Raw genomic sequence first — 14,629 nt, 5'->3', positions numbered from 1 at the left:
TTAAGGCAGCCCTCCGCCCCTCTCTGATTCAGAGGGGTTGGGTTAAATGCGGAAGACACATTTCAGCTGAATAACTTCAGTTGTACAACTGATTAGGTATCCTCCTTTCCCTTATCAGGACCCCTGATGCGTCTAGGGTTTTAATGTGTCTGCTGTTTGTCATCCTTCAACATGTGACACTCCATCTGTGTGACAATTCAGGGGGTATCTGCCCATCGTCCCAGTGAGGAACCTAATGATATTTCACCAGACGGTAGTTCAAAGCAGCTGTTCCACCAGGATATCAGATCCAACGCAATGTGTTTACAACTGACTCCAGAAAGGAACTGTCCAAGGTGCTGAACAGCATACGGATAACATGGTGCACTTCATAAGTAGGACTACTGACAAAGTAAAATTGTACATTCAGGTTTCATCACGTTTTGTACTATGACGCCTACGATGCCTCGCTCAAATGAAATCTCTGAAATATTTGGTCAAACAAAATGTCTACATATTTCTAGCTATGTCATCACTGCCCAGATAGAACAGATCACATTCAGATGGATGTAAGGGCTAGATGTCTGAGGAGCTTAGGCTGCACTGGCAGTCTGTCTCATGAAGGCTTCCCCCCCCCACCCCTTCTCTCTCTCGCTTACTCACTTTCTTCATCACTCTCTTTTTCTCTCCCACCCTCGCTTTCTCCCTGATGGTTGTTAAAGATATCAAACTAAATTGGATTCCATTTGAAGGCAACAGCACAGTGTTATGCAGCCTTTTTACATCACCCAGCAGTCCTCACATGAAATATAAATCTATATCCTTTCTCCATTAAAAGACTCTAAGCCCTGTCTAAGCCGCGGTGGTGGGGGGGGGAGGGGGGGGGGGTGAAAATAGCTGTGCAGTGATGCTCCCCATCCAACCTGACAGAGCTTGTAGCGTCATACCCAAGAAGACACGACGCTGTAATTGCTGTCAAAGGTGCTTCAACAAAGTTCTGAGTAAAGGGTCTGAATATTTATGTAAATGTGATATTTCATGAAAAAAAAATGATAATAATAATAATTATTTATATATATACACACACACACACACACTTGCAAAAATTTCTAAAATCCATTTTAGAATAAGGCTCTAATGTAACTGTGGAAAAAGTCAAGGGGTCTGAATACTTTCTGAATGCACTGTACTTCCATATTTTTTAAAACTGGTACCTGGGACCTTCAGACGAGTCTTGTGAGGCATGTGCGTGTCTTAGAGCAAAACAAACGACATGTACGTGAGAGTCCCACCTTTATAAAGAGGAGTCATATTAGTGTGCTGCCCAAACTGTTCGGAAACTACAAACAGAAGTGGGCAGATCGGATGTACCGACTTCAGGCGAGGCCCAAGACGCTTGTGGATGTAGAGCAAAATGGAGAATACAATCGTGTTTGTGAGTCTCATCTTTCCATAGAGGGGTCAGTAATAGTTTGTCGGCCAAACCGTTAGGACGCTACAGACGATTTTGTGAGAAAACCGATTTTCGGGACGTCTCATGGTCTGACAAACAACGCTCTAGCTCCGTCACCTTTCACAGGCAGATGCGGAAATGTTACATGGGTGGATGCGGTGGATTGAGACGCATTCAATGCAAAAAAAACATCTCCATCTTAAACTGACAGAATTTTAAAATGGGGATGTTTTTATTATGCTAATTCGATTTCTGCGCAGCCATCAACCTTAGGGGGTTAAGAATGAAGGGGGCATGTGGCTGTTTGCAAACAAAGATGTGATTGTTTGGGCACTCTTATATTGTATTTTAAGAGGAGGTTGCCTGCTTGTAACAGTGGAAGTGATGGCTTGCTTGACATCTCTTTCTCTCTCTGTCTGTCATGCAGAAGCTGTTGGAGCTTTTTCAGTGTATACCATAGATCATACTCCCTCAGCTAGTGTTTCTAAATTAATTCCATCATGGCATTGATTAACCATCATCTGAAATGTCTCAAACTGCCAAAGACACAAGAGCTACTGCAACATGTCAACCAGAATAAAAATACATGTTTGTTTTTTTATACACATAAAATTTGATTGCAGGCTAGCCCTTTGCAGTGTAATGTATCATGTTAAATCACAACTTAAAATAAGTAAATGTTTTCATGGCTGCTGTAGAAATGCTAGTTTTCCTTTATAATATCCATCTCTTGCAGAGAGAGAGAAAACAATCCAGCTGTGTGGCCAGTAAGCATTGTATTGTAGCAGATAGCCAGAGCCCTCTCTCTACATCTAAATGCTAATGTCATGCAATCCTCCCAGAAACAGTGGCTAATGAGCAGGCCCACTGAATACAGTCAAGCCAAAGTAGGAATAATGACATAACGTAGGAAGCACACAAAGATGAAGGTGGGCTTTGTTGACCCACAACCAGTGGTGTAAAGTGCTTAAGTAAAAATACTTGAAAGTACTTAAGTCGTTTTTTTGGGGTATGTGTACTTTACTCTACTATTTATATTTGTGACAACTATTACTTCACTACATTCCTAAAGAAAAGTATGTACTTTTTACTCCATACATTTTCCCTGACAACCAAAAATGCTTCCATACATTTTGAATGCTTAGCAGGACAGGAAAATGGTCCAATTCACGCACTTATCAAGAGAACACGTGGTCATCTGGTGGACTCACTAAACACAGATGCTTCATTTGTAAATTATGTCTGAGTGTTGGAGTGTGCCCCTGACTAAAAATGATGCAGTCTGGTTTGCTTTATTTAAGGAATTTGAAATGATTCATACTTTTAATATGTAAGTATATTTAAAACCAAATACTTTCAGACTTTTACTCAAGTAGTATTTTACTGGGTGACATTCACTTTTATTTGAGTCATTTTATATTAAGGTATCTTTACTTTTACTCAAGTATGACAATTGGGTACTTTTCCCACCACTACACTGCAGCAATGTACAGGACGACTGGTAATAGGTATAGCAAGGTCACACACACACCTGCAACCTCACTATACCCACCTACACACAATGTAGTAGCCTAAGCTTAGGACAAATAGAAGCAGACAGACATACAAACCACTATGAGAAACAAGAGTATGTAGATAACGGGGACTTTCAGACAAAATGTAGGCAGGAGCTAAAGTTTCTCTCAGACTTGTCACAAAGCTGCCGTCACTACTAATGATAAATGATGCCTCTCTAGGCTACAGCCCCCACGTTCCTTTATAAAAGAAAGAATCGAACCGAGATGAAAGAGTAATATGGATTGTCGGTCTGCATGCTTTTCGTTCCACGCTTTGCTCAATTGAAGGTGTTTTGAAGGCACAGGAGAATTCTCCTTTCCTCCCTCTTGGGGTGTTAATAAGCTTTCCTTTAGTGCCACCCATGATTTATACAGGCGTGAATGGGGCTTTCTCTAGGGGTTTCAAGGTTTTTTTTGTTGCCAATTTTTATTTTTCCAAAGGTGGCTCCATTCAGCCTCTGAAAGTCTGTGTAATTGGGTTTAGTTCATTTAAATGCTAATGTATATGGAAATGACATGCAGATATCACCTCATTGATTCTGAGAGACACCAGCTCGCCATTAACAATGTCTACAGATTTGAATCAGGGCTCCTTAAAGCTCAGATAATTCAACAGAAGCATTCCTTTCCGCCTACATTACACAGATATGCTTGCCGATAAAACCAGCAAATAATATAATGTACTAGTGTTGTGACACGGTCAAAAATCATGACGGTCTTCATCTATAACTGTCGGTTAGACGGTAATTGTGCCAGCCCTATAATGTACTGTAGTTAACATGTAAAATGGAGTTAAATGAGTGGTTCACTAAATGGCATGTTATAGAAGGGTACACACACTTTTTTGGCAATTTCACTTGTTTTTGAGAAACTTACCCCAGCCGCAATAGACTTCCTCGTTGCTCGTTGTGCATTGTGGGGGTGTTGAAAAACAATAAAAAAAATGTTTAAAAAAAACAACCCAAATAGGTTCTTTTAGAAACAGACACTTTATAGTGATGCAGGTCTTTAGACGTTGTACACATGAAATTGTATCATTCTGAACTTTATCTGCATGTTGTATTTTTTAAATGTTGTCGCAACTCAAGCAATAACTCTCCCGTCCACTCTAGCAGCAGGCTACACGGAGAATGACCCAGCTGGGTAGGGGAAACCGTTCAACTCACACAAAATGGAATATAGCCTTGAGGATAAGGTTCAGAAGGAAACAATGTCATGTGTACAACATCTAAAGACCTACATCGATATACTGACAGTGTGTCCGTTTCTAAAAGGACGCACAGTATTTGGGTGTTTTTGAAGCTTTTGTAAAAAAAAATTTTTTTTTTTGCACGCCCCCACACTGCACAATGAGCAATGAGGAAGTCCATTGCAGCTGGGGTAAGTTTCTCAAAAACAAGTGACCAATTCTTTAAGATTATATCTAGTAAGGGTTTCAAATTCGTACAATACATAGCCTACATGCATAGACGCTCGTCTCTATCCTCACTCCACACAGTGTGTGACTATCGACAGCTGTGTGGCATAGCCTCGTTGCTCTAAAGATTAAAGTGCCATGTCCTGGTAGCCTTGGCCCTTAAAACTGAAGTAAATGTCTCAGCATTCATTCAGCACACTCAGCAAAGCCTATTTGACCCAATGACCTCCTGGTATATGAGGACTGTCAGACATCCACATCTCTCAAAGCTGAAAACCATTTCATCTGGGTCATCCACCAGGGCTATAGGTCACTGACGAGACAGACCATTCTCCTCCAGCAGCACACTCGGTTCATACTTCACTTGGCCGGCGGGTCGGGGAGAGTAGGTGGGTGTGAGTACGTTCAGTGTGACGCCAACAACAGACGGAAGGGAAATAACTGTGGCAGGCAAGCAGTGTAAAGCGGTTATTGACAGAGGAGCATGAGGAGGAACATGCTCTCTACTAGAGACAGATATGAGTCACACACACTGTGGGAGTTATTCACAGGCAGGGGGGGCTGGCTCTCTGTGTTTTCCCTCTGCCAGGAAACTGCTCAGCTCACATCACATGAAACCCTCAAAAGGCTGAATATCAGAGTGGTCCTCATTTCTCATCCCTGCAGATAAACAGCACACTTTAAAGAAGGCATTGGATTTTGAAGGATGATGGTTACAGATTATCAACGAGAAGGGTGTTGAATCAATATGCCACTAACCAAGCCAGCCTTGACTGTCTTGGGCGGGGGGGGCTCTAGTCTCAGGTATCACGACTTGGTACTAAGTCATCCTTCCTGCTATGACTTTGATTGAACAATCAAACCTCTGGACCGAGAAATGATTTCCCCTTGAAGAGCACCATCATTCATTAGACTAGACTGTGTTAACTGAACACCTTGTGGGTAAGGAAGGGTAAACGCGGTGTCTAAAAATACATAACCGGCATCCCTCCCATCCCTCCACAGCAGGTAGGTCGGGTGGCCCTGCTAATTACCTAATCTTCCTAGCAGGGCATAATGGTGTCTGCCATCATCCCTCACTAACCACTAGAGCATTTAAAACGCCTGCTGACTTGCTGTTTTTAACTTTGCTTTCATATTAATGAACATCAGTGCCTCAAAAGACAAATATATAGCCACAAGCTTCAGTTTCTGAATGAACAATTCTGATTTAAAAAGACGGAAATAATCCAACGTTGAGTTCTTTAATGATGTTTCAAAGTTGTATTTCTCAGTTCACTTTTAGCATTCGACTGAGATGGAGTTTGTTAAGTCGCTTAAGTGAAGGAAGATGAGTATATGAGTATTCTGAAGCCATCACACGGCTGGATGTTGGCTGAGTTCCCCAGCAAAATGCATCAAAATGTAAAACATGAAAGATTGTAGTCACACATCTTGTCTCTGTGGTTCAACGACTTCTAGAAAACATGCAAATCCCCTTTTCAACATACACGTCCTGATGACATACTACAACCATCATGGAAATTGAAAACCCACAACAATCCCAATTCAAGAGCAGTTTTAACTGTGGACAAGCAACTACACAAAGTGGCCATGTGATGGATTCCCCCTAAACAGTTCAGCTATTCTGAAGGAAGGAAATACATGGGGCCATACAGGGATGTTTTAGAGTAGAAAAAGCTGGCCCAATGTTATGAGATCAAAGAGTAGCCTCTGATTATACTCTCCTCCTTCAAAATTCACATCTCTCATAACACAGTGATAGCACACGGCTGACAGCTCTCCTGCAGGATTAACATCCTGTACAAAAGGAACACTACCACAGGTTTAAAAGTCAGCTCACAGACACACTTCATACAGAGGTATCTGTGTATCAAATATAAAACATTTTTTGCTACTTTCTGAGCCAGGTTACAAATCATGAAAATGGTCGAAGAATCTGATCACAAAGACGGTTTTATCCAAATTACTCCTGAACCATAGATTTTTTATTTATTTTCAGATAGCATATGACATTTAAGTGATCTGAAAATAGAAAAACTACTGATAAAAGGTTTCCATTTGTACTGCTACAAAAATACACTAATGATCCGGGCAGTAATACCATGCAATAACTGGGGTGGTGATTGTCATCTCTCAAACGAGTTCCTACATTAATCAACTGTCAAACTGATTTCCTTGGGAGTGCTGCAGGCTGAGAGACGTGTTTAGAAACACCACAAGAGGCAGTAGAGAGAGTTCTCCAACCTTCAACACATCTCATCTTGGACACAACCCACCGCAACTGGGTTGTGGGCAACAGAGGGCAACTGACTGGCCTTGGACATCAGTAGCCTACATGTCTGGCTTGCAAAGAAATGAAAAGACGCATCCTACATCCTAAACAGCTTGTTTCTGTCATTCACAGGACCACAGCCAAATCTAATTATCTTATCTTGATAATGTGTACAGTATACTGCTGTAAAGAAGGTAATAGCCATGTATCTATTAAAGCAGAGATTTAATTTATCTATTAAAGTAGAGATCAAGCCTAGCTGATTCACGTCCCAGTCTTGGTCAGCCTGAGCAGAAGGGAAACACAATTCCCAAGTACAACCTCTCTCTTGGCTCTCTCTCTCATCCGCAAGAGTCCAATTTAGAATTCTCCTGCTGCTGCATGAATGGCATCCCAGCAGGCTGCTGCGACACAGTGTTTGTCCTTCAGCTCCTGTGGCACACATAAACAGGAACGAGCAGAGAAGCACCCTCTCTGACGGCTGGGAGAGGGGAGAGGGTCAGGAGAAGGCGGGCCGCCAGGCGCCAGCCAGCCAGAACGTGAAGCAGGTCTCGGCGGTGGAGTGAGCCCACCTGCTGGGGACCAAGGTGCCTACAGAGCTGCACACCTTCCCCAAGCTCCCCAGGGGGACCTTTTTAAACAAGACACCTAATCTAGGACAGAATGGCCATTTACTAAGTAGAATTTCCAAATGTGAATGTAAAATCACAACAAAGTGCAAGTATTATCACGCAAATGTTATTTGGTGATGAACTTGCTCATGATATGACACTACCCACTGGGCACAGACGTCAATTCAATGTCTATTCCACGTTGGTTCAAAGTAATTACATTGAAATTATGTGGAAACAATGTTGACTCAACCAGTGTGTGCACAGTGGGTATTATGTAAAACAACCCAAAAAACTGTATTTATTCATCTTCAAAATCAGTCATCATGTTACTGTAATCTAATTTACAGTCATTCTGAAAGGAAGATACACTACATGACCAAAAGTATGTGGACACCTGCTTGTTGAACATCTCATTCAATATAATGGCCATTAATATGGAGTTGGTCCCCCCTTTGCTGCTATAACAGCATCCACTCTTCTGGGAAAGCTTTCCACTAGATGTTGGAACATTGCTGTGGGGACTTGCTTCCATTCAGCCACAAGAGATTTAGTGTGGTTGGGCACGGATGTTTGGCAATTAGGCCTGGCTCGCAGTCTGTGTTCCAATTCATCCCAAAGGTGTTGAGGTAGGGGCTCTGTGCAGGCCAGTCAAGTTCTTCCACACCAATCTCAACAAACCATTTTTGTATGGACCTCGCTTTGTGCACAGGAGCATTGTCATGCTGAAACAGGAAAGGGCCTTCCCCAAACTGTTGCCACAAAGTTGGAAGCACAGAATCGTCTAGAATGTCATTGTAGGCTGTAGCATTAAGATTTCCCTTCACTGGGACTAAGGGGCCTAGCCTAAACCATAAAAAACAGCCCCGGACATTACTCCTTCTCCACCAAACTTTACACTATGCATTCGGGCAGGTAGCGTTCTCCTGGCACCCGCCAAACCCAGATTCGTCCGTCGGACTGCCAAATGGTGAAGCGTGATTCATCACTCCAGAGAACGCGTTTCCACTGCTACAGAGTCCAATAGAAGCAAGCTTTACACCACTCCAGCCGATTCTTTGCATTGTGCATAGTGATCTTAAGCTTGTGTGAGGTTACTCGGTCATGGAAACCCATTTCATGAAGCTCCCGACGAACAGTTATTGTGCAGACGTTGCTTCCAGAGGTAGTTTGGAACTCGGTAATGAGCGTTGCAACCGAGGACAGAAGATTTTTACGCGCTGGGCGCTTCAGCACTCGGCAGATCTGTTCTGTGAGCTTGTGTGGCCTACCACTTCGCGACTGAGCAGTTGTTGCTCCTAGACGTTTCCACTTCACAATAACAGCACTTACAGTTGACCGGGGCAGCTCTAGTAGGGCAGAAATTTGACGAATGGACTTGCCACGTTAAAAGTCACTGAGCTTTCCAGTAAGGCCATTCTACTGCCAATGTTTGTCTATGGAGATTGTATGGCTGTGTGCTCGATTTGATGCACCTGTCAGCAACGAGTGTGGCTGAAATAGCTGAATCCACTAATTTGAAGGGGTGTCCACATATTTGTGTATATACAGTGAGGGGAAAAAGTATTTGATCCCCTGCTGATTTTGTACGTTTGCCCACTGACAAAGAAATGATCAGTCTATAATTTTAATGGTAGGTTTATTTGAACAGTGAGAGACAGAATGACAACATAAAAATCCAGAAAAACACATGTCAAAAATGTTATAAATTGATTTGCATTTTAATGAGGGAAATAAGTATTTGACCCTCTCTCAGTCAGAAAGATTTCTGGCTCCCAGGTGTCTTTTATACAGGTAACGAGCTGAGATTAGGAGCACACTCTGAAAGGGAGTGCTCCTAATCTCAGTTTGTTAACTGTATAAAAGACACCTGTCCACAGAAGCATTGATTGATCAATCAATCAGATTCCAAACTCGCCACCATGGCCAAGACCAAAGTGCTCTCCAAGGATGTCAGGGACAAGATTGTAGACCTACACAAGGCTGGAATGGGCTACAAGACTATCGCCAAGCAACTTGGTGAGAAGGTGACAACAGTTGGTGCGATTATTCGCAAATGGAAGAAACACAAAAGAACTGTCAATCTCCCTCGGCCTGGGGCTCCATGCAAGATCTCACCTCATGGAGTTGCAATGATCATGAGAGCGGTGAGGAATCAGCCCAGAACTACACAGGAGGATCTTGTCAATGATCTCAAGGCAGCTGGGACCATAGTCACCAAGAAAACAATTGGTAACACACTACGCCGTGAAGGACTGAAATCCTGCAGCGCCCGCAAGGTCCCCCTGCTCAAGAAAGCACATATACATGCCCGTCTGAAGTTTGCCAATGAACATCTGAATGATTCAGAGGACAACTGGGTGAAAGTGTTGTGGTCAGATGAGACCAAAATGGAGCTCTTTGGCATCAACTCAACTCGCTGTGTTTGGAGGAGGAATGCTGCCTATGACCCCAAGAATACCATCCCCACCGTCAAACATGGAGGTGGAAACATTATGCTTTGGGGGTGTTTTTCTGCTAAGGGGACAGGACAACTTCACCGCAAAGGGACAATGGACGGGGCCATGTACAGTCAAATCTTGGGTGAGAACCTCCTTCCCTCAGCCAGGGCATTGAAAATGGGTCGTGGATGGGTATTCCAGCATGACAATGACCCAAAACACACGGCCAAGGCAACAAAGGAGTGGCTCAAGAAGAAGCACATTAAAGTCCTGGAGTGGCCTAGCCAGTCTCCAGACCTTAATCCCATAGAAAATATGTGGAGGGAGCTGAAGGTTCGAGATGCCAAACGTCAGCCTCGAAACCTTAATGACTTAGAAGATCTGCAAAGAGAAGTGGGAGAAAATCCCTCCTGAGATGTGTGCAAACCTGGTGGCCAACTACAAGAAACATCTGACCTCTGATTGCCAACAAGGGCTTTGCCACCAAGTACTAAGTCGTGTTTTGCAGAGGGGTCAAATTCTTATTTCCCTCATTAAAATGCAAATCAATTTATAACATTTTTGACATGCGTTTTTTCTGGATTTTTTTGTTGTTATTCTGTCTCTCACTGTTCAAATAAAACTACCATTAAAATTATAGACTGATCATTTCTTTGTCAGTGGGCAAACGTACAAAATCAGCAGGGGATCAAATACTTTTTTCCCTCACTGTATAGTGTAACTGAATAAAAACATCAAGGCCTTCATTAAAATTTGTATTGAGCTAAGACAGACATCAAACCCCTAAGGCAAAAATTCCAAACATGCTGTCATCAAGCTGTCATCTTACAATTCTACAGCAGTTATAATTCCTACCAAGCCTGACTAAAGGACAATCAAAATGTAATCAGAACATGGTTTTGTCTAATTTTAAGGCCAATTTCAGATTTAGTTGGGCTTTCTTTTATGTAGGCTTTCAAATACATTTACATCAATATGCAGCAGCATCAGGCAGACCGGACATGAGTTGACTCCACTGAGCTAGCTTACCAACCCTGACATTTCTCCTTGAGTTTCTATAGAACGACACACCAAAAATAATTAGTGAGTGTGCTGTCTGCTCAGTCCTCTAATATAGCTAGCTCTGGAACAGAGTGGTACACAACAGACAACATAAATCAACCTGAAGAGCATCAAAAGCAGACAGTTCTCATTAGCAGTCCATTTTTGTTCATGATTATGGAGCTTGTGTGTGTGTGATTGAGTGTGAGAGAGAGAGACAGAGGGCATAGATCACCTTACAATTACACAAGTCAACAAAATATACTTTTTTCAAGATTGATCAATGGCCAGGCTACTTTATCGCAAAGCCTACTACGATTATGACAACATCTGAGGTAGATGTGGCCACAGAATGTTTTTCTCCATATAACACCATACTTTACAGATACAATTTTGACAATACATTTGTTCAGATTAGGTTTATATTCCCAGAAATTAAGCAAATGAGAATGCAGCATGTATTGAATAATTAGACACATTTACCCGCATTAAAAGTGTGTCGAACAGGCAGTTAAAAATCCATATTGGTGAATTAGCTAGTTGCAGATGATGAGCCTATGCCATGGTTGCTGTCCGCTCTCTTCAAAAGATGCTCTAGGATATAATGGACCAAAAAGCACCTTTCTTTTCGACAAACCGGTAATGATAAATCAAACATGTCTATGTAGATAAATGAAGACCACACCATCTTACCTGCTGAATTCAACGTATGTTCTTCGGTCGCTCAAGTCACCTCCCTTTCAGAATTGTGAAAGCTGATGATGCTTCCAAGACACTTGCACGGGATCAGATTACATCAGCCCCGGAATCTGAAAAATATAAGTACCAGTTGAAGCGGCCCCGGAACGTGTATAAAGACCCCACTGCAGCTCTCCCCATTGGGTTTCCCACAGAGTTTGTAAAACACTTGTGTTTCTCCGGTCCTTACGGTGGAGTGGCGGCATCCAGAGGCGTTAGACTCAAACCCCACCCGACCACCGAGACGGAAAAGGTGATGGAGAGAAAAAAATAAATAGGCTTACAAAGAGTGCAGTGCGACCCATACAAAACACCATAATTTTACATCCTATTTATTTTGTGTTGGTCACAATTAATAGGCTACTATAGCCTAACAGAAATCATGCATAGATGGGAGAAAAAAAACTCAATCATATTTTCTTCACTTTTCAAATCACTTTTATGGTAGTGGCAAAAGTAACCACAATGTTATTGTTGCATAATTGGATATGAGAGGTTATATATATATATATATATATATTACCTAAGATAACCAGTCACATAACAGGGTGACGTTTTTGTTTAAAAACAAATTTAAAGAAATTTCACTGAATGGGGAGTGAATGTATCTAAAAGCCAGTAATTCTTCCTAATGCATCAGTGTGCAGCTCACTGAGTGATCATATTTAGCAAAATTACATTACATAACAGAAAGAGGATGAAATTGGAAACCATTGTACCTCATATCACGCAATAGAATGCATTAATCTTTGCCTCCAGTGGCAAGTTATGAAAGAATTACATTGCCTTCAGAAAGTATTCACACCCCCTGACTTTTTCAACAATATTTGTTGTGTTACAGCCAGAATTTAAAATGGATTAAATTGAGATTTTGTGTCACAGGCCTACACACAATACCACATAATGTCAAAGTGGAATTATGTTCCAAGACATTTTTACAAATTAATTAAAAATGAAAATCTGAGTTGTCTTGAGTCAATAATAATTCAATCCCTTTGTTATGGCATGCCTAAATAAATTCAGGAGTACAACTTTGCTTAACAAGTCACATAATAAGTTGCATGGACTCACTGTGTGCAATAATAGTATTTAACATGATTTTTGAGTGACTACCTCGTCTCTGTACCCCACACATACTATTATCTGTAAGGTCCATCAGTCAAGTAGTGAATTTCAAAAACAGATTCAACCACAAAGACCAGGGAGATTTTCCAATGCCTCGCAAAGGGCACCTATTGGTAGATGGATTTAAAAACAAATAGCAGACATTGAATATCCGTTTTTGCATGGTGAAGTGATTAATTACACTTTGGATGGCCTATCAATACACCCATTCACTACAAAGATACAGGCGTCCTTCCTAACTCAGTTGCCTGAGAGGGATTTCACCATGAGTCCAATGGTGACTTTAAAACAGTTATAAACTTATGTCTGTGATAGGAGAAAACTGAGGATGAAGCACAACATTGTAGTTACAAATGTTAACTTAATTGTCAGAGAGAAAAGAAGGAAACCTCTACAGAATAAAAAATATTGCAAAACATGCATCCTGTTTGTAATAAGGCACTCAAGTAAAACCGCAAACAAATGTGGCAAAGAAATGATCTTTGTCTTGAATACAAAGCGTTATGTTTGGGGAAAATCCAACACACAACTGAGTACCACTCTTCATATTTTCAAGCATGGGGGTGGCATCAACAAGGACTACATTTTTTTTTATTTTTATAAAAAGAAACAGAATAGAGCTAAGCACAGGCAAAATCCTAGAGGGAAACCTGATTGTCTGCTTTCCAACAGACACTGAGTGACAAATTCACCATTCAGCAGGGCAATAACCTAAAACACAAGACCAAATATACACTGGAGTTGCTTACCAAGACAACATTGAATGTTCCTGAGTTGTCTAGTTACAGTTTTGACTTAAATCGGCTTGAAAGTCTATGGCAAGACATGAAAATGTCTTGACAGAGCTTGAATAATTTTTCAAGAATGTGCAAATATTGTACAATCCAGGTGTGCAAAGCTCTTAAGAGACTTACCCAGGACTCACAGCTGTAATCACTGTCAGAGGGTTGAATACTTATGTAATCAAGATACACTACAGGTCAAATGTTTTAGAACACCTACTAATTCAAGGGTTTTTCTTTATACTATTTCTACACTGTAGAATAATAGTGAAGACATCAAAACTATGAAAGAACACATATGGAATCATGTAGTAACAAAAAGTGTTAATTCAAAATATATTTTATATTTGAGTTTCTTCAAATAGCCACCCTTTGCATTCTCTCAACCAGCTTCATGAGGTAGTCACCTGGAATGCATTTCAATTAACAGGTATGCCTTCTTAAAAGTTAATTTGTGGAATATCTTTCCTTCTTAATGCATTTGAGCCAGTCAGTTGTGTTGTGACAAGGTAGGGGGGTATACAGAATATAGCCCTATTTGGTAAAAGACCAAGTCCATATTATGGCAAAAACAGCTCAAATAAGCAAAGAGAAACAACAGTCCATCATTACTTTAAGACTTGAAGGTCAGTCAATACGGAACATTAAGAACTTTGAAAGTTTTTTCAAGTGCAGTCGCAAAAACCATCAAGCGCTATGATGAAACTGGCTCTCATGAGGACCGCCACAGGAATGGAAGACCCAGAGTTACCTTTGCTGCAGAGGATGAGTTGATCTAGGCACCAGACTGGTGAGAAATGATGGGCAAAGCTACTGAATGTGCCTATTTCACAGCAAATGAAACTATTACATGTTTAACACTGCAGAAAGTCAGCGACATAAACATATTGCCTGAAATGTAGTTCCAAAACAAGAGCCTGACTAATGTCATTAGGAATATATATATATATATATATTTTTATTTTATTTTACCTTTTATTTAACTAGGCAAGTCAGTTAAGAACAAATTCTTATTTTCAATGACGGCCTAGGAATAGTGGGTTAACTGCCTTGTTCAGGGGCAGAACAACAGATTTGTACCTTGTCAGCTCGGGGATTCGAATGCTTCATATGCTGAAGGCTATGAATTTATATTCATGCAGAAACTGTGTGGAAGTTCCTTTTGCATTTCTTCAATTTCTAACAGCCTGGGGAACTACGGCACTGAGGAA

The 14,629-nt window shown here is 41.2% G+C and overlaps 1 protein-coding gene across 3 annotated transcripts in view; it reads right to left on the bottom strand.

The window, feature by feature from the left end:
- The window catches only part of LOC106562153 (amyloid-beta A4 precursor protein-binding family A member 2), a 74,546-nt gene extending 62,976 nt beyond the window's left edge, over positions 1–11,570 (bottom strand). For 2 of the 3 annotated variants that reach the window (XM_014126832.2, XM_014126836.2), the window contains exon 1: positions 11,467–11,570. The gene's annotated coding sequence lies outside the window, so the exon portion shown is untranslated. Of the gene's footprint in view, positions 1–3,864; positions 4,091–11,466 lie in introns of those variants that run through there. The other variant, XM_014126833.2, reaches the window with a different exon arrangement.
- Positions 11,571–14,629: the final 3,059 nt, after the last annotated feature.

This window comes from Salmo salar, chromosome ssa11 (genome assembly GCF_905237065.1).
Source record: "Salmo salar chromosome ssa11, Ssal_v3.1, whole genome shotgun sequence".
In the NCBI taxonomy this organism is placed as follows: Eukaryota; Metazoa; Chordata; class Actinopteri; order Salmoniformes; family Salmonidae; genus Salmo; species Salmo salar.
The sequence above is the reverse complement of the archived record's forward strand: the minus strand, read 5'-3'. Positions and strand labels throughout refer to the sequence as shown.